The sequence below is a fragment of the Chelonia mydas genome, chromosome 1 (assembly GCF_015237465.2).
Source record: "Chelonia mydas isolate rCheMyd1 chromosome 1, rCheMyd1.pri.v2, whole genome shotgun sequence".
NCBI lineage: Eukaryota > Metazoa > Chordata > Testudines > Cheloniidae > Chelonia > Chelonia mydas.
The window spans coordinates 269,939,031-269,963,838 of record NC_057849.1 but is presented as its reverse complement, the minus strand read 5'-3'; positions in this window follow the sequence as shown (position 1 = coordinate 269,963,838).

The following is a 24,808-nucleotide window of genomic DNA, read 5'->3' as shown; positions in this document are numbered from 1 at the left end:
TTCAATAACAACTTGGATGATGGAGTGGAGAATACATTTATAAAATTTGCAGATGACACCAAGCTGGGAGGAGTTGCAAGCACTTTGGAGGACAGGATTAGAATTCAGAATGATCTTGATAAATTGGAGAATTGCTCTGAAATCAATAAGATGAAATTCAATAAAGAGAAATGCAAAGTACTACACTTAGGGAGAAAAAAAATTCAAATGCACAAATACAAAAAGGGAAATAAATAGCAAGGCAGTAATACCACAGAAAAGAATCTAGGAGTTACAGTGGATCATAAATTGAATATGAATCAGCAGCACAATGCCCTGGCAAAAATGTGCAAATGGTGAAAAAAAGGAAAATGTCATTCTGGGATGTATTAAGAAGAGTGTCATATGTAAGACACAGGAGGTAATTGTTCCACTCTGTTTTGCACTGCTGAGGCCCTAGCTGAAGTACTGTGCCCACTTTAAGAAAGGTGTGAACAAATTGGAGAGAGTCCAGGGGGAAGCAACAAAAATAGTAAGAGGTTTGGAAAACATGACCCGTGAGGAAAGGTTGAAAGAACTGGGCATTTTCAGTCTAGAAAAGAGAAGGCTGAGGGAGAACCTGATAAGTCTTCAGAATGTAAAAGGTTGTGATAAAGAGGACAATGATTAATTGTTCTTCATGTTCACCTGTCACGCTGTCTGGAGTGCATCACAACTGTGAGTGCCTACTTCCAGGCAGACTGTCAGAAAACAGGGCAGGTACTACAAGCTGGTGGTGTGTTCTGTAATTATATTTCACCAAACCAGTAACAAATGTGAACTCCTGGATCACTATACCAGTCTTCCCATGGAGTCACAGACTGTCCCCTTAGACTCTCCAGCCTATCTTGCCACCCAGACAAACTGGACTATGTGATAAAAGGTCACTTAAATAAAAAATCACACCACATCAGGTTGCTCCCAGTCCCAAGAGAGCAGTCAGTCACTTACCCCAGATCAATTGGTACACCAGATCTTATACCAAAGAGAACACTGGTAGCCAATTCTATAGTAAACTAACTAAAGATGTATTACCTAAGAAAAGGAAATGAGAGTTACTGAGAGGTTAAAGCAGGTAAAATACATGTACAGATGAATCACAGTTTGTAATTCCAAATGGTGGCAGTGATGTAATAAACTGCCAGTTTCCCAAAAGTCTTTTCAGGGTACCCAGATTGTCTCTGGGGATCTCTGCTTTGCATCTGGTACACTTCCCTGAAAGAGTCCAAACAGTCCAGAGATGAAGGATCTTTCCCTGAATCCATATTTATAACTTTTTCTGACAGAAAACAAGCTGACAGTGTCTGTATTCACAAGGGCTTTTCCTTTGATGACAGTGAGTGAGGAATGCACTTTGAGTCTCTGAACTCCAGTCATCACACACAATGGCTATTTGGTCTGAAATTAGCACTTTTTCTGACAAAGTCCTTTATTAGCATTCCACAAGTCTTCTTTGATGGGTTATTTAGTTACAGGGGTTTACACAATGGAGATGTTTGCTGCTCCATTATAACAGGATACAGATAAAAGAAAACAATCCAAGTAACGTCCCATTAGTTTTATGACATCTAAACACCAAATACATTCTTTTACCTTTAACAATCATTTTGATCTATACTAATACACAAATGAATTGGTCTGAATACACTCTGGCATGATCTGGTTTGCCAGAGTCACACCATCAAGGGTAGGACAAGAAGCAATCAGCTTAATTTTCAGCAAGGGAGATTTAGGTTACATATTAAGAAAAACTTTCGAACTAAGCACTGGAACAGGTTACCTAGCAAGGTTGTGGAATTCCTGTAATTGGAGGTTTTTAAGAACGGATTAGACAAACATCTGTTAGGGATGGTCTAGGGATACTTAATCCTGTATCAGCCTGGGGGGGCAGGGAGAGGGGTTATAGACTAAATGAACTCCTGAGATCCTTTTCCGACCAACATTTCTATTATTCTAATCTCATCAATATTGTAACCGTTTTATCTCTATAGACCCAATAAGTTTTTATGATTGGAAGTGTTTGGGGGGCTTTCTGTTGACCATCAGTTAGAATTATTCACTCAAGTCCTTATAAAATTGAGTCATTTAAGTCTCTCATGTGAGCTTGTCAAACCTTGGTTTGGCAAGTGGGTAAACTTGAGTCCAATTTACTTCAAATGCCTCTTCCAGCAGCTCCTTGCTTTCCCTATTTGTCTGCATTCTTGAAAGCATGTCTGTCATAAGAAGTTGTGGCGGTTCAATGATGAGACAGAACACAGATTTATTCAAGCAAGCAAGCTGGTCAGCTGAAAATGGGCTGCTGCCTGTCAGCTTTCCACCTTCTCCTTTATTATATTTCTCCCCCCTGCACATTACCTACTTTCCCCGCAAAGGAATGCATGACATTGATTAATATTCTTGTTTTTCAGCCTCTATCTACTACATTCCTAATTCTCAGGCCTTAAGGCCAAGCCAAGGAAGCTTCCCACGATTACTGTCCTTTAATCAAGTTCCCACCTTTAATCAAGTTCCCAGGGTTCATATCTGGTCCTCGTCCTTGGACGGAGCAATGTGTTGCTCCTCACAACGGTCAGGGTGTGCCCTGACTGTTTGCAGGTGGATGGACCAAACATGGGCCCTTCATCTCCCCCTTTTTGTTTAATTATACTCGGCCCTCTCATGGGAGCTGTCAATTTGCTTTTGCGAGCAATTTAACTCCCAAACAGACAAGGACATAACTCGGGGAGCTTGCCAGGGCGTATCTCTACAAAGCCTTAGCAAAGAGGGAATACATTGTACACAGCAGCAGCAAAAAATAAGCCCAATGATTATAAACACAGCATAACCAAAAAATTGTCGCAGCCAGCCTAGAGATGGCAGCCAACCTGTAAGCCAATTCCAAAAGCCCTCAAACCCCACATCTTGACGTATGTGTGCCGTAAGATTGGCCAGTTCGGCCAGTCTAGTCTCTATGGAACGACTATTATCAGTTAAATTAAAACAACACATATGCCGAAACGTGGAACAGCCTAGGTGATGTTTCAAGAGTAGAAAATCAATGGCTGCTCTGTTATCTAAAATTGCATCCCTTAATTCGTGTTGCTCTGCATTAAGTAGGGCAATTGCCTTGGATGTTGTATTAATTGCCTTCGCTGCAAAGCACGCCAGGGCATTTAGGGTTCTGGCTGTATAAGTGGCAAGCCCGGGGACCCCAACAATAGAGGCCGCTAAGGCGGTGTACTCAGAGCGGCTGAGAAGATTGACATCTGCAACACAATCTTCGGAAAGGGGTATATTTCTTTTACTGCGTTTTTGGCTGGCAAAAGGCAATATAAGTGTCATTCTACTAAGACAGCAAAGGGTGCCATCACTTAAATTTGCAGGAATATAACTAAAGGTGCGCGAGCCACAGGTGAAAAACCACCCTAATGGTAGGATGATATGGCCATAATTGTATGAAACATTTACAGCATGGGAACAATTTAAAAAGGGTTGAGGAATTTGCCGACAGCCCAAGGGCACCTTTGTACTAGTGCAGTTAACCACACGCGCACAGGTGACATTGGTGGTCCCGGCCGGGTACGGTGTATGGAGGGATATAGCCGTGTGAGGCAAGGTATAGTAGGCCGGGCCCCAATTAGCCATGCCAGAGTACTGGGAAGAGAGATTCGCGTAAGCAGCGAGCATCGTCTCATTCCCTATCTCCTCAGGGTGATGACATACTGGAATAAGGCATGTACCTAACAATTCTCCGGCTTCTACAGAATTAGACAAGCAAAAGTGGGTAACATTTGCTATTGAAGCCAACCTTTCCCATATGTTATACGTCATTCGGGCCCGTAACGGGGGAAGCGCTTCCGAGCCAACCCCCACAGGAAACAGCAGGCACAAAAAGCAAACAATCAGTACAGAATTAGCAGTGATTTGGGCGAGAATCGCCACAAACAAAGTCTCAGGAGTCTCTGGCTGTTGGTTTGCTGCCAGTCTTCGTTGAGCCGCCGCGACCAATGCTTTTACTGCTCCCCATGTCACGGGCTGGCTTGGGACGCTACGCCTCCTCCGTTTCCGTCCCGCCGTTGTCGACCCGGGAGGCACCGCGTTCTCCTCCAAGGTCAGCTGAAACTCCGGTATGGGGTTCGGCAGCCCCTGGCGCCATGCCATGCTGTTTCAGTGCCGGTCGCACACACCGGGCTGGAACCCACAACGGTCCTGCAGGGAGAGACACCGCAGCATATCCCCGACCCCAAGTGATTAGAGGTACTGGGCCCAGCCACTGCGGATCAGGCAGCTGACGGTAAAAGACACGCGGTCTTTCCAGTACCTCAGATTTGTGAAAATGCCGATCCGCGGGGGTCTGCTGATCTGCGTTCAGCGTTAAATTGTTTAAAGTAAACAAAAGGATATGCATTTGTTGTTGAATATCTCCTAAGGTTCGGAGACGCAGCTCCCCTTGTTTTAATTGTTTATCAAGCAAGGTTTTGAGCGTGCGATTGGCACGTTCAACAATGGCTTGGCCCGTGGAATTATAAGGGATCCCGTGTTTAAGACGGACGTCCCATCGGGCACAAAAGGTGGAGAGGGCTGTGGAGCAGTAGGCTGGGGCGTTATCTGTTTTAATCTGGCTTGGGCGACCCATGACAGAAAAACAGGCTAGCAAATGGTGAATCACTTTGGCAGTGGCTTCCCCACGCTGTGGGGTTGCCCAGAGAAATCCTGAATAAGTGTCAACAGAAACATGTAAAAAGAAATAGGGGCGGAATTGTGGCACGTGAGTGACATCCATTTGCCACAACTGATTCGCTGCGGTACCTCTGGGGTTAACGGCATAAGAAAAGGTAGGGGCAGCAGCGGCACAGTGGGGGCAGGAACGAACAATGGAACGTGCATGATCAGTAGGAATGTGAAACTGCTGGGCCAAAACTGAGGCAGACTGATGAAAAAAGGCATGGCTTTCAATGGGGTCAGAAAAAAGAGAATTTACCTGACCACGTAGCGCGCGATCGGCGCGCGCATTGCCCTCAGTGAGTGACCCAGGCAAAGGGGTATGACTGCGAATGTGAGCAACAAAATAAGGAAAATTACGAGTGGAGATAAGATATTGCAAAGACAAAAATAGGCGAAGGAGGTCCGCATCGACCTGAGGGGTAATGAGGGCAAGGGGTAAATGATCAATCACTTGATAAACATAATGGGTGTCCACAATTAAATTAAAGGGACAATCAGCAAAAAGTTGAAAGGCCAAAATAACAGCAGCCAGTTCCGAGCGCTGCGCGGAACGCTGAGGCAGTGTAAAACGAGAATGCCAGCGAGGGGGGTCACCGGATTGATAGGTGACAACACCTCGATGTGAAGAGCCATCAGTAAAAAGAGTAACAGCAGAAACAATGGGTTGAGAGTGGCTAAGACGATGAACAATTAGAGGCACCTTTTGGGTAATTACCAACCGAGGATCTTTTGGGGGGTTATAAGAAATTTCTCCCACATAATCACAAAGAGCAACCTGCCAAGCCAAAGAGGTGTGGCACAAGGAATCAAATTCACTACGGGACAAGGGGAACACAATATCAACTAAATCAGTGCCAGTGAGTTGCACTGCACGGTGGCGGGCTTTACGAACAAGATCAGACAGGGCATCTAGATAGGGGTAAATATTCCGAGGAGGAGTGGAGGAGAGGTACAGCCACTCTATGATAGAGACGGCTGTATTCGTACGGGGTACAAACAGAGCCGCAGTGGGCGTATGAGGGGTGGCAAGAAGAATCAACCGTAGGGGACGGACCTCAGGGGGTCTGTCCACAAACTGCTGACTCAATGCTGCATTAATTTGTCGAATGCAGGCAATGTGCTCTTCAGTGATGGCAATAACTGCACCCGGTGCTCGGGCTCCACGTAGGAGCTCGAACAACGGCTGCAGCATTGAGGTGGGGAGACGAAAATAGGGCCGAATCCAATTTAAATGACCCAAAATCTGTTGTAATTTAACAAGGGTTAGGGGTTGAGGTAGAGTTAGTGCCGGACGAACCGGAGCAGCATAGGTTTGTAAAACCTTATGGCCGAGGTAGTGGTAGGGATAAGAGCGTTGGATTTTTTCTGGTGCCACCAACAGGCCATTTTGGCCGAGAATTTGAGACAAAGAGTCAATCTGTTGTTCCGTGACCTGGGGACCACTAAGCAAAATGTCATCCATATAATGGTAGACCTTTAGCGTAGGGTACCGGGCACGAAAAGGGGTGAGGGCCCGATCCACAAAAAGCTGACACAAGGTTGGACTATTTTGCATTCCCTGGGGTAAGACCTTCCACTGATATCTTTGAGAGGGTTGCTGATTATTATATTGTGGCACCGTAAACGCGAATTTTTCGCGATCTTGCGGGCAAAGGGGGATGGTGAAAAAACAATCTTTTAAATCTAACACACAGAGCTGATCGGTTTGAGGAATTAAATTTGGATTTGGTAAGCCAAACTGCAAGGGGCCCATAGGTTGGATGCGTTTATTTATTTCCCTTAAATCATGTAACAGCCGCCAAGCACCAGATTTTTTCTTAATAACGAACACCGGGGTGTTCCAGGGACTAGTAGAGCACTCCAAGCGCTGTGCCTGCAAATGCTGCTGCACAAGCGAATGAAGCGCTTTCAGTTTTTCTAGAGGGAGGGGCCACTGGTCAATCCAGACAGGCTCTAAGGATTGCCATACCAAGGGTAATGCAGAGGGCAATATGGGTGAGGGAGGGTTTTGAGCCATCAGATATTAATATCGAGGGTGGTGTCCAGCTTTGTAAGTAAATCACGGCCCCAAATATTGAGGTGGACAGGGAGCACAAAAGGGCGGATAGTAGCAAGGGCACGGCCTCCCGGTTTAGAGACCGTGACCCAAGACAAACTCTGTCGCCCGGGTTTACTACCCCCGATCCCCCACAACTCTTTAGAAGGAACCGTAGGCCAACTAACCGGCCACTCCGGATCACGAATCACCGTAACGTCAGCTCCAGTGTCCACCAGCCCTGTGAAGGGAACATCATTTAAGAGAAGTGTTAACTGAGGTTTCAAGGGGCGGACTGACATTGTCAGAGCAACAAGTGGAGAGGACGTGCTGTGAGACGGCGAGTGAGACAACGTTGATCCAAAGCCGCCTCCGCCCCGAGTTCGATCCTCGGCAGCTGGCACCTGATAAGGGACTAAAATCAATTGTGCAATTGATCGTCCACGCGGGAGCGACTGTGGAAGATGAGTCCACACCTGAACCTTAATAATGCCGGTGTAATCGGCATCAATGACTCCGGGGATGACAAAAAAGCCCTGTGTCCCAGCATGAGAGCGAGGGAGAACGAGACCCACAAAGCCGGCAGGGAGAGGTCCCGTCACCTGAGTAGGTATGGCGCAGACCTCCCCTGGCAGCCGAAAATCAGTGTCCTCCTGCATGATCAAATCAAGCCCTGCACTTCCAGCAGTCGCCGCCCTCATAGAGTCTATGGATTTTAAGGCAGAGGAACGGTTGTCTGAGTGGGAAACACCCCCGTTTGGCCCTGGGTTCGGGGGGTACCCGCTGCGCGGTTTCCCGACCCGCTACGACACTGATTAGCCCAGTGATAGCCCTTCCCACACTTGGGGCACTTCTTTGAGGGCCGAGCGGGTGCCTTTGATGAGCGGCACTCCCGCTGAAAGTGACCCTCCTTACCACAGCGGTAACAACGCTTCCCTGCCCTCCCGGTTTTTCTCAGGGCGGCAGCCAGAACTCCAGCCTTATGGGCTTGTGTGCCGATGTTCTGGCACGCCCGTAGCATGTCTGAGAGCTCTAAAACGCCAGAGACTTGCGCCGTCTGGAGAGCACGGCGGCAATCCTCATTCGTATTCTCAACCGCCAATTTTAACAGAATCTCCTGAGCGGCCACAGCATTATCCACCTGTCGGAGGATAGCCTCCTGCAATCTGTTGGTAAAATCCAGAAAGGACTCTGATGCACCCTGACGGATACTGACAAAGCTTTTTGTAGGTTTGCCTGAATCCGGGACCCTCCGGAAAGCATGCTGGGCGCAGGTGGAAATGATAGGGAAGAAGACCTGAGGGAGTTGGGTCTGGTGCTCAACGGTAGCAAACTGTCCCTCCCCTGCCAATTGCTCATAAATAACATTAACACCTGCTGCTCTATGAATCTGGGCCTGACGGTCCGCCTCCTGCCGATACTCGCTGACCCAAATAACATACTGACTGGGTGACAACATCATGCGCAACAGCGCCTTCCAATCTTCAGGGATCAAGGAGTACCCACTACCTAGCCCTTCAATGAGACCACGCACAAACGTGCTAGTCAGACCGAACTCGCGAATCGCCTTCTTTACCTCTCTAACCACCGAGTAAGGCAATGAAACCCAGGTTCCCACCGGGTTGCCCTGGTCGTCATTCTGCCAGGTCACCGGACAAACTGAGACCAGCTCAGCCAGCTCCTCTGCTGTAAGATCTGAGCGAGTCTTCGCTGCGTGAACCATTTGTTGCACCAGCGAAAGCCTCTGAGCAGATGCAGACGACCCCGTGGGGGGCCCCGAAGCATGGGGTCCTAGGGGGGGAGGGTAATCACACACCGGCTCAGGCGGGGAAGGTAAGGGAGGCGGTGGTAATAAAGGCACTGGGGGCAAAGCAGGGAGAGGGATGGCTGTAGGAGCCGACGGCGGTGGCGGAATTGGCAGCCCCTCTATTGGCGCGAGAGAAGGTTCTTCCGAGGCGACACACTGTGTTGCATCGGTAGGAGGGGGGGTGACTGCAGGAGCCGACGGGCGTGGCGAGATCACCAGCCTCGCGACGGAGGGCCTGTCCGAGGCGACACGCTGTATCGCATCGCGGCAGAGGTGCCAGGCATGTAAAGCCTGCACGGGCGCCCGAGGCTCTTCATGCAATGTCTGGCCCAACCGCTCCCAGTCCGCTAGCTTAAGGGTTCCGGCTTCAGGGTACCACGGGCACTGGGCACTCACCTCCTGTAACAGGAGAGTGAGTTCTCGAGTGGGGCAAACATGCTGAGCCTTACGCAGCAAATACTGTAGCTCAGTGCGATGTTGCACTTGCAAAGCAGAGAGGGAACTTCCCATACTTACCACAACGAAAAATACTCACCGGGATCCACGAAGCGGATGAGTGACGCGTCTGAAACCCTTGCCGGGCGAGGTGAGTGCTGAGGGCCCCACGTTGGGCGCCAGTTGTGGCGGTTCAATGATGAGACAGAACACAGATTTATTCAAGCAAGCAAGCTGGTCAGCTGAAAATGGGCTGCTGCCTGTCAGCTTTCCACCTTCTCCTTTATTATATTTCTCCCCCCTGCACATTACCTACTTTCCCCGCAAAGGAATGCATGACATTGATTAATATTCTTGTTTTTCAGCCTCTATCTACTACATTCCTAATTCTCAGGCCTTAAGGCCAAGCCAAGGAAGCTTCCCACGATTACTGTCCTTTAATCAAGTTCCCACCTTTAATCAAGTTCCCAGGGTTCATATCTGGTCCTCGTCCTTGGACGGAGCAATGTGTTGCTCCTCACAACGGTCAGGGTGTGCCCTGACTGTTTGCAGGTGGATGGACCAAACATGGGCCCTTCAAGAAGTCCTGCTCGTTTCCAGCTGCTGTATTAGTTCCTTGAAGCTGTTAATAGCCAGCACAAGTTAGAGCAGTCAGAAGGTAGATCTAATTTATATCAGGGGACTGGTCTGGCAAATAGCTCACTGAGGATTCGGGAAGCACTAAGGTGGCTTAAAGGCAGCTTTGCACCATTCTCTTCTGCGTTTGGCTAAGTATTCAGGCATAGAAGAGGACTAGTTCCACAAAATCTAGAGATAGAAGAGACATATAAGGTCTTCCTTCTAGTATAGAATTGTCCCCAGCTGTATATTTTCTAGTGCTTTATCCCATACACCAGTGGTTCTCAAACTTTTGTACTGGCGACCCCTTTCACATAGCAAGCCTCTGACTGTGACCCCCTTTACAAATTAAAAACACTTTTAAATATATTTAACACCATTATAAATGTTGGAGGCAAAGCGGGGTTTGGAGTGGAGGTTGACAGCTCACGACCCCCCGCCCCCTGCCCAGGTAATAACCTCGCGACCTCCCAAGGGGTCCCGACCCCCAGTTTGAGAACCCCTGCCATACACAGCTATAAATGACTTCAGCAAAAGGGTGTCCACCACTTCTTGTGGGAGACATTCCATGGTGTAATAACAGTGTTAAGACTAAATAGAGCAAAGGAAAAAATTACAATTTTTGTAAAAAGGGAAATTCTCTAATCAGTTTCTAGTTATATTTCTTTGGGTGACTCCAAACAATTTTTAGACAGATTCTCGAAAAAGCCATTTTTGGAATGATTTTGATGACTTAATGTAGTCACTCAGAGCTTCAAATACACTGTTAAAAGCTGCCTTCATGTGTCAAACCACTTACAGACTTTTTACGTGATACAGAGATTTATGCGAGAGGTATATACAAACAGAAGATTTTCCTGACAAAATTACATGGGCAAAGTTATTTTATTTTACAAATTAAAACCCAGACAACTGCTAAGCGAGAGGTGGGAGAAATTTCAACTGTCAGCCACAGACATTACAGTAACCTCAGTGTACTCAGACCAAAAGAAGGGAAATGGTTTCACCAGGGCTTTGTTTTGTAAATGTAGTCTGCAAGCCACCTGAAGGTCATCTCCTCTTCTATATTCCCCTGTCCACCATCTATCTCACTTGAGCTGGCAAACAAGGTATCCTTCGATTGGCCAATAGAAACAAAAGCTGCTATTAAGATGATGGAAAACAGAAAGAAGAGGTAATACTAGGTCATCCTGGGTTATGGAAAATCATTTTTGTTAAGTTGCAGCACATGCTTCCTGTGTCTGGGATGTTGTTTGTTTTTTTTTTTAAATTAAAGATCAGTAGAACAGAAATATTTTTGAAGCAGTATTGAATTGTCTTGTAATATCTGCTTTCAACCTCTCTACCACATTGATTTTGGCGCAATATGTAAAAGGCATAAGTCAACACAAAGAAAAGGAATGCTGGAGACTTTGTATGCAAGCCCTGATCTCCTCCTCCCCATCTATGCCACTAATATTCTGAACATACGTGCAGGCTTATGTCATGTTCTTTCCAAGTGCCATACTATAACACAAAAACTGCAGTAATGTGGGCCATTGCTAATAAGTGCTTTTGAAATTCTGTGACTAGCACCAACAATATTAGTAGCAAAATGTCCTCTAAAAATAACTGGGTGAGGTCATGTTGCAAATGTATTTAACTTGCATCTGAAAATGTGAAACATCTTGTACCATACGCAGATGCTCTTCTCTTACCATTCAACAAATGAAGGCAGTGGCGTTGGAACAATTTTTATAGTGGGGGTGCTAACAGCCATTGAACAAAACTGTAAACCCTCTATATAATGGAATCGACCTTAAGTCAGGGGGTCCTGCTGCACCCCCAGCACCCCTAGTTCCTGAACCCCTGAATGAAGGATCCTACTTGGATCCTTTGGATCCTACTTGGTGGCTGAAAAAGGAAATTGCTTATATTTCTTTCTCTTTCTTCTTTAAACTTTGAAGCTATTTAAGCATCTTAAACAGCTCCTCTGCCTGCTCTGGGCAATAGCTCCAAGAAGTCAAAGCAGCTATTCTTAATACTTTCAGCAATTGTAGAGCATACTTTTTTTGTAGAGCATACATTTACATACTCGGTAAATAACTTCTCTGTTAATTGTACTGATGATTTGTCAAGTAGAGTCTCCACTAACTCAAAAAATACTTTGGAAATCAATGTGTCTAGCCCAGACCTTTTCCAAGTAAAGCAGTCTCATGATTCAACACCAACAGAAATTAGCCGTGGTAAAATCCCATACTGTACTGCCCTCTGTATCAAAGTATAGTACAGCACTGACATTTCAGGTGGACAATAGCAACATACCTTCTTAAGGAATTGGAGAACTAGGGGGAAGGATGGCTTCAGATAACAGACCGTGGGAGCAGCCCATCTGGGGTGTTAAAGTGTTTTTCCCCTAGGTCTACAGGCCATATTTATACCTCTTCCATGGGGCCTTAAACCTGGTCCTGATGAGAGAATCATTGGTAAAAAGAATCTTATTGTTTAAATCTGTATTGTACTCGTATGAACTTTCATCTTCCTGTCCCAGCTTCCTCTTCTTTCTCAAACAGCAACATAATAATCCGGTGTTTACGATTTCACAGTTTATTGCCTTGAAATTATGGTTGGGGGTGCAAATGCATTATTATTATTACTTCAGTGCAGGATCAATAAGTGGGCAGAAGATGTGCTGCTTCCGTTGAAGAAAAATCCCTTTTATCAGGGTCTGATCCTGAAAGGCAATGAGTAGCCCACAGCTTCCACTGGAGACTGATGCTCAGCACCTCACACAACAAGGCCCAAAATTACAACTATCTTGGTAATTAAAGACAGGGAGAACAATGATGAAGCACATGAAAGTCAAGTGAATTTCCATGTGTTTGATATATTTAAAAAAATTCCCTTACATGAAAGTCTGATTCACCAAGATTTGCAATTTGCCAACTTATTTTATTTTCATGTTCATGTATAAAGCTGGTACAATTTTCCTCTGTCCCAGTAAATAGGTCTGACACTGCTGATATTCCTTGAACACATGACTCTTTGTGATATATTAATGTACAGTTTATATTGCTGCAGTTTTTCTTAGGCCAAATTAGAAACAAACAGGGCAAATTAATTGCTGGTGTAACTGAAGGGCAACCAGATGCATAAGGGGTGCACTTGATTCACTGCTGTATATTTAGTCTGAAAACCACCACTCCTGGCATTTTCTATGAACATAGGCAGATATATACATGCAAACAAATAGTTCCAGAAGCAACTGCTTGCACGATGCAGATGATAATGCTATTGCTTTATGCCCTATCATTATTTATGCACTGCACAGTGGCTTGGATTAAAGGGTTAAAGCAAAAGACCTCCCTCTCTTCCCTGTGTGGAAAGACAATTAAAATGCATCTGATATTCACAGACAGTTGGACAGCAGCTGAGGTTTCATTTAGAATCCCACATATGGCCAGAAGAAGCGTACACCTCAATGTTTCCGGGACCTGCAGGCTGCCAGAACAGATGGTAGAAATCATCATCCACAGACAGTCATCAGGGAAACCTCAGGCCACATGCTTGAATTTTTCTCAATGAATTGCATACAAGTGAGGCATTTGATCTATATGACTGCAGCTGCTCAGGGAAGAGGGAGGCCTCTGATTGGAGGGGCTCTTTCACAGGTTATTAATAGGTCATGCTGTGACATTAACAGACCGGAAACATCCTGTCTCCTGGGGGGCTAAAACAAAAGCGAGAGAGGTTCCTCATAATTCAAACACAGTTCAGTGCTTACAGATTACGGCACATAATCTTCTTGGCAACAGCACAGGCTCCCAGAGACATTATGCTATCTGATTTCTTTCATTCTTCTAGCTGTTTCCATTAGAAATGCAGTACAATACTTGATACAGTAAATGCCCTACACAAATCTCAGAGGAAGAAGACAGTAGCTTCCCAACAGTTTCCAGAATAAAATCTGGACACAAGAGTAATTCTGACAGCTGTGCTCCCTCATTCAAATGTTCCTAACTTCTTTGTTCCATTCATAACATGTTATGCTCCACTGTGTTCATTGATCCTGCAGTCTGCATGAATTGCCGAGCCAGTTCTGTGAGCAATGACACTACTGCTCTCTCGCTCTTGAAAACCAGAGACTTTACTTAGGTGATAAGTGGAGGTATCAAGGCTGAAATTGGGAGTGGGGGACACAGAGTCTAGAAGCTAGTGTTTGCCAGGTTTGGTGCTTTTAAAAATTATAAGAAATCCATGACCACATTGCAACACATAGCCACTCTAGGGTGACCAGGAGCCCGGTTTTCGACCAGCACACCGGGTTGAAAAGGGTCCCTAGCGGCTCCAGTCAGCATTGCCGACCAGGCCATTAAAAGTCCAGTCGGCAGTGTTGAGGCTCTAAGGCAGGCTAGTCCCTACCTGTCCTGGCTCCGTGCTCCGCACCGGAAGCAACCAGTAGGTCCAGCTCCTAGGCGGGGTGGCTAAGGGTCTCCATGCCCCGAGCACCGGCTTTGCACTCCCACTGGCTGGGAACCATGGCCAATGGGAGCTGTAGGGGCGGTGCCTGCGGGTGAGAGCAGCACACAGAACTGCCTGCCACGCCTCTGCCTAGGAACCTGACCTGCTGGCCATTTCTGGGGCACAGCGTGGAGTCAGAACAGGCAGGCAGGAAGCCTGCCTTGCCCCCCACCCACACCCCGCTGCACCACTGACTGTGAGGCACTGGAGGTAAGCCTGCGGCCCAATCCTGAGCCCCAACCCCCTGCCCCAGCCTTGAACCTCCCCCAAACCCAGAGCTCCCTCCTGCACCCCAAACCCCTCATCCCCAGCCCCACCCCAGAGTCAGCACCCCCAGATGGAGCCCTCACCCCCCCCCCGCACCTCAACCCCCTGCCCCAGCCCAGAGCCCCTGCCCACACCCTGAACCCCTCTGCCTCACCCCATAACCTAGAGCCCCCTCTGGCACACCAAACCCCTCATCCCTGGCCCCACCCCAGAGCCTGCACCCTCAGCCAGAACCCTCATCCCCTTCCATACCCTAATCCCCTCCCCTAGCCTGGAGCCCCCCCCTCACACTCTGAACCCCTCATTTCTGGCCCCATCTTGGAGCCTTCACCCCTCAGTTAGAGCCCTCACCCCCTCCCACAGCCCAACCCCATGTCCCAGCCCAGTGAAAGTGAGTGAGGGTGTGGGACAGTGAGCCACCAAGGGAGGGGGAATGCAGCAAGTAGTGTGCAGGGCCTCAGGGAAGGGGCAAGGCAGGGGTGGGGCCTCAGGGAAGGGGCGGGACTAGGGTGTTCAGTTTTGTGTGATTAGAAAGTTGGCAACCCTAAGCCACTCACATATTCATGGGGGTAGATGGAATCTCTTCAAATCTCAGGCCCTACCATCTAAGCTAAAGAAGGCTCTCCTGTCACAGGTAGCACTATAGGAGCTATGATTCGCAGCCAAGAGATTTTCATTTCATCCAGCAGAGACCAGTGGTGCACGTGTATATACCCATCTGCCTAATTTATCTTCACTGAGAGTTCCTTGGCTATTTGAATGTTATAGGCCATAAAAGGTTAAGTGATAGATTTAAATGGTGCACAATTCAACACATTTCATAGCTAGGAGCTACTCATTTCTTAATTGTTTATACATTGTAAATATAATGTGAGCATTACCAGGACCTGAAGCATCAGACACTTCCATCTTAGATATGATGTACAATTTTACTTATGCTACATGAAAATCCTCCATAATCCACAGATGCCTTCCAGAAAGCAAATTTCCCTTTTCTTTTAGGTCCCTTCTATGTCATTTTGATTCTGTCTCTCTCACTACAAAGCTCTCACTCAAGTTCTAGGCTGCTTTGCCTCTCCACTGCTGCAGGCCCTTCCACATTCCGTTGCTAAGACGCGCCAAACCCTTCTGCAGGCAGGCCCTAGGTCTAAGTCCCCGCTGATGTCACTCTTTCAGATCATCCAGGCCTCACCATCACAATTCACGGCTTACCAGACTGATGCTCAAACAGCTATACCTCACCCACTGCCTGTCCAAGAGTCCTTCACTGTGCCTCGGTCTTGGGTTATCACTTCCTGAATGACATGCAGTATTACTTGGTTCATCTACCAGTGGCTAAACAGACTGATGGGAGCAAAAATAAACTGAGGCAAAAGGAAAACCCTACAATATTAGATTTCTGGTTTAGTATTCTAGATAGCAAGGTTTTCAACTCTGTCAAAGTGGGGAGTAAAACTACCCATGCCACTGGGCTGAGCTGGTTTAGATGTAACTTTCATCCCGAAACATTGCTTCCCTTTCTCCCACAGAATACTGCAATTTTATTTAACCCCCTTTGTCAGTAAAATAGGGCAGCAAGTTCTGGGGGTCCTTAAAAATGTTCTGACACTATTGTGTGAAAGATCCCTTCCAAAAATCACGTAGAACCACATTCTGGTATGGGAGTAAATAGGTGGGAAGGGAGTGGCCTGTGTCACAAATCAGCCATCTGTTGCAAAGTTAGACACAGCCATCCCAGTTTGCATTTTCCCACAGAACAAGAACAGCTTCTGCTAAACCTGTAATAAGTCTATATAAGGGATACATTTAAGTATCTATAAAAAAAACAAGGAGTGCAGTGGCACCTTAAAGACTAACAGATTTATTTGGGCATAAGGTTTTGTGGGTAAAAAACCCACTTCTTCAGATGCATCTGTGGGTTTTTTACCCATGAAAGCTTATGCCCAAATAAATCTGTTAAGTCTTTAAGGTGCTACCGGACTTCTCATTGTTTTTGTGGATACAGACTAACATGGCTACTCCTCTGATACTTGGAGTATCTATGCCACAGTCCTGCCTAGGGGGCAGTGTGGCATTGCACCCCTCTTCAGGATTAACACTCAAGACATTGTACCAAAGACAGGCACAGTCTTCTCTAGGGCTTCTCTGACTTGAAGGGGTTGCACAGTCTGTTCCATCCATTAGACGAGAACACGTAGCTCCCTCTGGTATGCCTGCCTCACCCCATGGGCAAGTGCAGAGAAGGACAGGGCCTATTGTGACTCCTCCTCACTGCACCTTGGCATCTTGCTCCTCAGGAGGCTATTGTGGGAGTCCTTGTGCAGTCACATAGTGGGGAAAGGGAACTTGTGGCTTCAGCCCGCTCAAAATTTGCTGCTAAATATGCTTCCTTCATAAATTGAATGTCACCAATTCATTCTTTGTACAGGAATTATCAAGCATAGGGATGAACTCTAGTGTGGGAGAGAAATCCATTTGTATAGAAAACATAAATCTTTACCATCTGGATTTCAGTTAGAGAGGTGCTGGGAAAATTGCTCAAATTTCAGGGCCAACCCTAGGTGATTTGGTGCCCCAAATCTGGGCTATTTGGGGCTTTGTAGAACTAAAACAAGGGGTCGTTTGGATTCACTTTCATACCTTCCGAATTGTGCAGCTTTGTGATATTTTATGCAAATTACTTGAGCCAGTTTGCATATTAGCAACTAATTTGCATGCAGCCATAACCTCCAGCTTTAAAATATTGTCTGATTTAGTGTTTGTGCATCCCAGGTGAATGAATCCCTCTGTTTATCCAGGGGGTAGAAGCAGGTGAAGCATCCCACACACACTGCCCTGACAGCAGGCCTCACCCCTAAAGGAGAGAGACACTCCTTTAGGGCAATAGCAGTAATTCTGCCTCCCTGGCCTAAGAAGTTCTTGGCCTATCTGCTGGGTCTGCCAATGAGTGCAAAGCAGGAAGGCAGTTTGTGATGTGGGAGCTGGAACTGAGATTGTTACAGACCTGGCTGAGTGCCCAAGTGGATGTTGTTGTAACTGGAACCCAATCTTCGGGTTCCATGTGCTTCCAACCCTGGCAATCTCCAGACATTGTCTCTAGCTCTGGGCCTCTAAAGCATAGTGTTGCATAGGCGACTGGTAACTGCTGGTGAGGGCGAGGAGATACAATTTAAAGCAGCGTGCAGCGTGATTCAGGGCAGGTACTCAAGAGACAAAGGAGTTTTGATTTCTAGAGCTACTTTTAATGTCATGTTTTATGACACTATGTAATAGCAGAAGGAGATCATTTTAAAAGAAAGCTACAGAAGAAGCAGCTCTGGATTGCATTGCTATATTATATCAATTTGAAGAACAGAGATATTTGCAAACCAAGTATTTGATATGATCTTGTCCCCCGCTGCCTCCCCTGCCCCATTGCCCTGAGCTCCCTTCTGCAGCCTCACATGTACCCCAGGCAGGCTTTACTGTTGACCTGTAGTAACTGTGGCTGCTGCCAGCCTGATCTCACTTCCCTGCTCTGGGTGCTACCTCGTGGGGCTCAGCAGAAGCACTCAGTGCCGATGCCTTTCCCAGGCACGTACTCCTCAGCTGCACGCAACCTGCCTCCCACCCTGGCAGAAATCAGGGGGAGGGGAGGGATGTGATTTCCCACCTCCAACTCCTCCCTTCTCCAATGCTGTGTTGAAGAATGTTCTCTTAAAAAGAACCTGAAAGGCAACTTTTAAAAAGGGAAAACTCTCAAATAATGGGCATTCCTGCACTGAACCACTGCATAAAGGAGTTGTCCTAGACAAAGATCGCTAGTGGCAATACCGCTCACAATACTGCTTAATTTTTCACAATTGCTAAAATTCACACAATGGAACACAAAAACATGACATACATGTTCCAAATTCCAACACTTGATGTCCTTTCAAATCCTCTTATTATCAGCTTGCATATAGCAGACCTCAGCTCTTACTGACTGGAGCTTGTGCTGACTTGTCCTAATTTAAGTAAGTTTTCAAGTCTCTTTTTCCCCTTGGCATTTACTTAAAAGAATCTGTAGTAGTAACAATAAGTATTCTAGTCAGTACGGCAGATTAGTAGAACGCAAACGAGAGATACTTTTGTATCTAAGGACGCAAGGTGTAGCATGCGAAGTTCAACCATCACAAAACATGACTCTAAAGAAAATGTCCCACCTTAATAGCTAGATTTAAAAAAACCCTCTTTCCTTTAACATGGGAATTCCTTTTATCCTAACAAGAGTTATATTCAGTACTAAGGCTAGACATTTTCTGGTTTATTACAGAGAGTATTTTCATATGATCTGCTGGCAAAAGAACCTTTTGTGTTCTACCAACTGATGAGAAAGTGTTAAAAACAGTGCAAAGAATGGGAATTGAGTAAGTACTAGATTGAAATTCCCTGTTTATCTATAGGTACAGCAGAAGCAGCAGCTTCTGCATACTATCCCACCAGCCCAGACATTGCTGTACTGGGTCAGATCAAGGGTGGCCAAGTTTGATATCCTGTCTGACAGCATTTAATACTAAATGCTTCGGGGGAAGGTGTAAACTCCACAATGGACAGTTATGCAACAACATGCTTATGGGCATTCCTATAATATATATAAAACCAACAGTTAGTTATTAGCTTTTATCCTAGAGCAGGGGTGAGCAAACTATTTGGCCCGAGGGCCACATCAGGGTTACAAAACTATATGGAGGGCCAGGTAGGGAAGGCTGTGCCTCCCCAAACAGCCTGGCCCCCGCCCCCTATCTGCCCCCTCCCACTTCCCACCCCCTAACTGCCCCCCACAGAATCCCCGACCCATCCAAACCTCACTGCTCCTTGTCCCCTGACCACCCACTCTGGGACCCCCACCCCTAACTGCCCCCCCAGAACCTCACCCCCTATCCAATCCCCTCTTCTCCCTGTCCCCTGACTGCCCCGATCCCTATCCACATCCCTGACCCCTGACAGGCCCCCTGGGAATCCTATGCCTATCCACCCCCCCCCATTCCCTGTCCCCTGACCACCCCCGCCCAAAACCTCCGCCCCATCCAACCACCCACTGCTCCCTGTCCCCTGACTGACCCCTCCAGAACCCTCCAGAACCTCTGATCCATCCAACCGTCCTTGCTCCACGTCCCCTGACTGCTCCAACCCCTAGCCACACCCCCACCCCCTGACAGGCCCCCAGGACTCCCACACCTATCCAGCCCCCCCTCCCTGTTCCCTGTCCCCTGATTGCCCCGCAGGACTCCCCGCCCCCTTACCATGCTGGAGCCAGCCATGCAGCCGTGCTGCCTGGCAGGAGTGGCGAGCCAGAGTGCTGACAGCGCGGCACGCTGAGGCTGCAAGGGAGGGGACAGCAGCGGAGGGGCCAGGGGCTAGGCTGGGAGCTCAGGGGCCAGGCAGGACGGTCCTGCAGGCCGGATGTGGCCCGTGGGCTGTAGTTTGCCCACCTCTGTCCTACAGCATGCATCCCTGTACCTTTTTTATTTTAGGTCAGTTGTTTTCAAACTTTTTTTTTTCCGCAGACCCCTTGAAAATTGCTGAGGGTCTCTGCAGACCACTTAATGATCTTTCCAAATGGTGTTTGTACTGTTAGCTAATTATTGTAAAGCACTTTAGATAAAAGCACTATATAAAAAAACCTTAATAATAATTAATGTTTTTTGTTCTACAAATAAAAGCACACAACTCATATTTTAATATCAGTAGTCTTACCTGTCTAGTGCGATAGGTGTACCCTCTCTGCCCCACCACGGGGCAGCCCCAGAGCTGGGGCTGGGAAGGAGGGGCTCTCTCCCCCTCTCTCCCCTGCCACAGCAGCCCCCGAGCGTGGGCTGGGAAGCAGTGCTGTCTCTCCCCTGCAACCACAGCCCTGGAGCTGGGGAAAGTCACGTCTTTGTATGGCCGCCACAGCCCTGCGTGTCCCAAATTCCCCCCACCCCCACTTCTCAGCCCACTTCCCCCTCCCACCTACCCCCTATTCCCCCCAAGGCCACCAGCTCACCTGACATGTGTGTCTTCTCCAGGGTCCAGGCACCTAATTAGTGGAGCCGCGCAGGCGTGGCTCCACTAATTAGGTAGGTGGCCCTTCATTCTTTCATGTGTGGCACGCACCTTCAAGGGAACTATCCACGGATCACCTGAATGGAGCTCGCAGACCACTGGTGGTCCACAGACCACAGTTTGAGAACCTCTGATCTAGGTCATTTAACTAGGTATATGCTGATTAATAGTGTTTTAAAAATGGTTTATGTGAATAAACTTTGCCTCAATAAAATCCAGTGACAGGAAGTTCCAGAGGTTAATTATGTGTTGTGTAAGATGTATATCCTCACATCAGTTTTAGACTTGTTGCCTTTTTATTAAGATTAGGTATCTCCTTGTTCTTGTATTCTGACTGAATGAGATCAAGAATGCCTGATTGATCTCCACATCAGTCATTATTTATACATTCTATTATGTCACCTCACATCTCTTTAAATTAGTCCTTGTCTTCTTAATCTATCCTTACATGAAAGTATTTCCATGATTAATCATTTTGTTGCCCTTCTGTATAACACAGGCTACAGAACTTCCTCAAAACTATTCTTGGAGAAGAACTTTTAGAAAACTATCCAATCTTGATTTAAAAATGGTCAGTGATGGAGAACATAAGAACAGCCATACAGGGTCAGACTAATGGTCCACCTAGCCCAGTCTTCCAACAGTGACCCAGTTCCAGATGCTTCAGAGGGAAGAAGGCAATTATCAAGTGATCCATTCCCTGTTGTCCAGTCCCAGCTTCTGGCAGTCAGAGGTTTAGAGACACCCAGTGCATTGGGTTGCATCTCTGACGTTCTTGGCACTAGCCATTGATGGACCTATCCGCTATGAATTTTGGCCCTCCCAGCATCCCCTGGCAACAAGTTCCACAGGCTGACTCTGTGTTGTGTGAAGAAGTACTTCCTCGTGTTTAATAGGTAGTAGGTTTTAAAATGTGTTATGTGAAGGGGTAAAAACACTTCCTTATGTGCTTTCTCCACACCATTCACGATTTCATAGACCTCTATCATATCTTCCCTTAGTCATCACTTTTCTAAGATGAACAGTCCCAGTCTTTTTAATCTCTCCTCATATGGAAGCTGTTCCATAGCCTCTAATACTTTTAGTTGCCATTCGCTGTACTTTTTCCAATTCTATGTCTTTTTTGACATGGGGTGACCAGAACTTCATACATTATTCAAGGCGTGGGCTATGGGTTTCTATAGAGGCAGTATGATATTTTCTGTCTTATTATCTATCCCTTTCCTAATAGTGCCTAACATTCAGTTCGCCTTTTTTGACTGCCGCTGCACACTGAGCGGATGTTTTCAGGGACCTATCCACAATGACTCCAAAAATCTCTTTCTTGAGTGGTAACAACTAATTTAGACCACATCATTTTGTATGTAAAGTTGGGATCATGTTTTCCCATGTGCATTACTTTGCATTTATCAACAACTGAATTTCATCTGCCATTTTGTTACATGCTGGCACCTGTCTCTGCTCAAGTCCACAAACAGCTCAGAGACCTTTTTGCTGGTAAAACACCCAGTGCAGTTTATTTACAATGTGGGTCCCACCATAGGCTCTGAGTTTTCTTTTTCCCCGGGGATGCTCCACCCCACTCCTCCCCAAGGTCCCACCCTCACTCCCCCCCTCCTTCCCAGGGCCCTTCCCTCACTCCGCCTCTTCCTACCCCACTCCAACCCCTCCCCCAAGGCCCCTCCAACTTGCTGCTCTCTGCCCTCCCCTAATTGCCTACCCCAGCCACCAAAAAGCTGACTGGCGGCAGACACCCAAACAGCTGTGGCTGGTGGGTGCTGAGCACCCACAATTTTTTTCAGTGGGTGTTCCAGCCCTGGATTCGGTGCCTATGGTTCCCACCACCCTTGTACACTACAATCTTACTCCTACAATCTTAGGGAACCCTCAGCTTCTGAGGCAAAAAGGGAAGAGCAATCTCTCTCTCCCTCTCTCTGTCTGCTTCCGCCTTCCCTACTTCGGTCCTGTGCCTTTTTGCATCCTCTGCCTAATGGCTTAATTAGCCTTCCAAATCTCCTCTGCCCATGAGTTAGGAACAGCTCTTTTCAACAAGGTCTGTTGTGCAATAATTAATTGGAGTGGCAGTGACCAAGTGCTGTTGCCCAGTGCTCTGTCACAGGCCCCTTTGTCACTCTTTGCCAGCTGCTTTGCCTCTCTCGAGTGTGAAAACTGACCACTTATTCCTATCTTTTAACCCATTACAGATCCATGAGAGGACCTTCCCTGTCTTCCCATGACTACTTATTTTGCTTAAGAGCCTTTGGTGCGGGGCCTTGTCAAAGGCTTTCTGAAAGTCCAAGTACACTGTATTAACTGCATCACCCTTGTCCAAATGCTTGTTGACCCCCTCAGAGAATTCTAATAGATTGATAAGGCATGATTTCCTTTTACAAAAACTGTCTTGACTGTTCCCCAACATGCCATGTTCATCTATGTGTCTGATATTTTGTTCTTTACTATAGTTTCAACCAATGCACCTGGTGCTGAAGTTAGGCTTAGCCCCCTGTAATTGCCAGGATTGGAGAATCCACCATGATCCTTGCTAAATTGTTCTAATGGTTAATTACCCTCACTATCAAAATTGTACACCATTTTTCCAGTCTGAGTTTGTCTCACTTCAGCTTCCAGCCTCTGAATCTACCTTTCTCTGCTAGATTGAATAGACCATTATTGAACATTTGTTCCCCTGTAGATACTAATAGACTAATCGTGTCATCCCTTAACCTTCTTTTCATTAAGCTTAATAGATTGAGCTCTTTGAGTCTATCACTCTAAGACGTGCTTTCTAATTCTTTAATCATTCTCGTGGGTCTCCTCTGAATCCTCTCCAATTTATCAACATCCTTCTTGAACTGTGGACCCCAGAACTGGACCCAGTATTACAGCAGTGGTCACACCAGTACCAAAAAGAGAGGTAAAATAACTTCTATTCTACTCAAGATTCCCCTGTTTATGCATTCCAGGATCACATTAGCTTTTTTGGCTACAGTGTTACATTGAGGGCTCATGTCACCTGATTATCCACCATGACCCCCCAAATCTTTTTCAGTCACTGCTTCCCAGGATAGAGTCCCCCATCCCATAACTATGTCCTACATTCTTGGTTCCTAGATGTTTGCATTTAGATGTATTAAAATGCATATTGTTTACTTGCATCTATGCTTATATCTCATGTCCACCTTGACCTAATCAGTCTCCCGCCTTCTATAGCACATCTTATTGTCAACATCAGTTGCATCAGGATGTCTTATAGACTGTCCATTCTCTATCATGAGAAGGGTTATCTTGTAAACTAGGAAACGGGCAGGGAGTAAGAATATCTAAATATGTTCCCTGCCTTGCTGTGAGATTACACAGTTCTCTGAGAAACCAAGACAAGGCTGCAATATTGTGAAGGAGTGTATGCTGTGCATTTGAAAAACGAAGGAAATGTTACGGGGCATGTGCTCCTCCTGTGAGATTAACATGATGGCAAGATCCTGAAGCAGAGATATGATCAGCACATTCACTTTTGGTCATTATACTGAAGAAACAGGACAAGGATTCAGCAAAAATATGCTTGTTTGTAGGTACACTCCCTGCTTGAGCAGAGTTATTGACAAGGCAATAAAGTATGCAAGGCTGAGAGAGAGAGTACATTAGATCAAAATAATGAAAGAAACTGTCTCAGGCTAAGGTTATATTACTTTCCTACATTGTCTCTGTAGTTCAACAAATCCTTGGAGTATCAGAAAGAAGGAGGCTGAGCAAGGTGGAGGGAGGATATCAAAGGTATAGCATTGATTCAGTGACTCAGTGCTCAACCACATAAAGGCACTGATTGCCAAACACAACCCTCTGCCTGCTGAGAACATTAACATATTGAAAGCTTTAAGGAAAGTGAAGGTAAATTTAAAAGCATGCAAGAGAAAGGCAAATACTTGGAAAACAGGAAGGAAGAGAATGGCAAACACAGCAAAGGAAGCAACAGAGATAAAGGCAAATATAATCTGCAGCAAGAGTAATGGACATAGAAAGGCAAATACACAGAAAAAATAGTGACTAAAAGAAAGGCTGCATCATAAATCTTTCTGGAGTTTTTGAATCACATGAAGGAGGAACTTGTGCATAAGGCTATTTTTGAAACAAAGCCAAAAAGAGATTAAAACCCGCTGCTTTGATGAATACATACAACAAAGAATACCTATGTGAGAATTCCAGTTTTCATTTTTTAAAAAGTCTAACCTTCATGGTTGAGGAAAAAGCTTGAAAATGTGAACCACAAAGGATCAAAAACTATAAGACAAATATCCCTCCCGCACAAAATGTATTATTTTATAAAATCTCTCTCTTTTTTGGGGTGGTGGGGGGAACCTGAC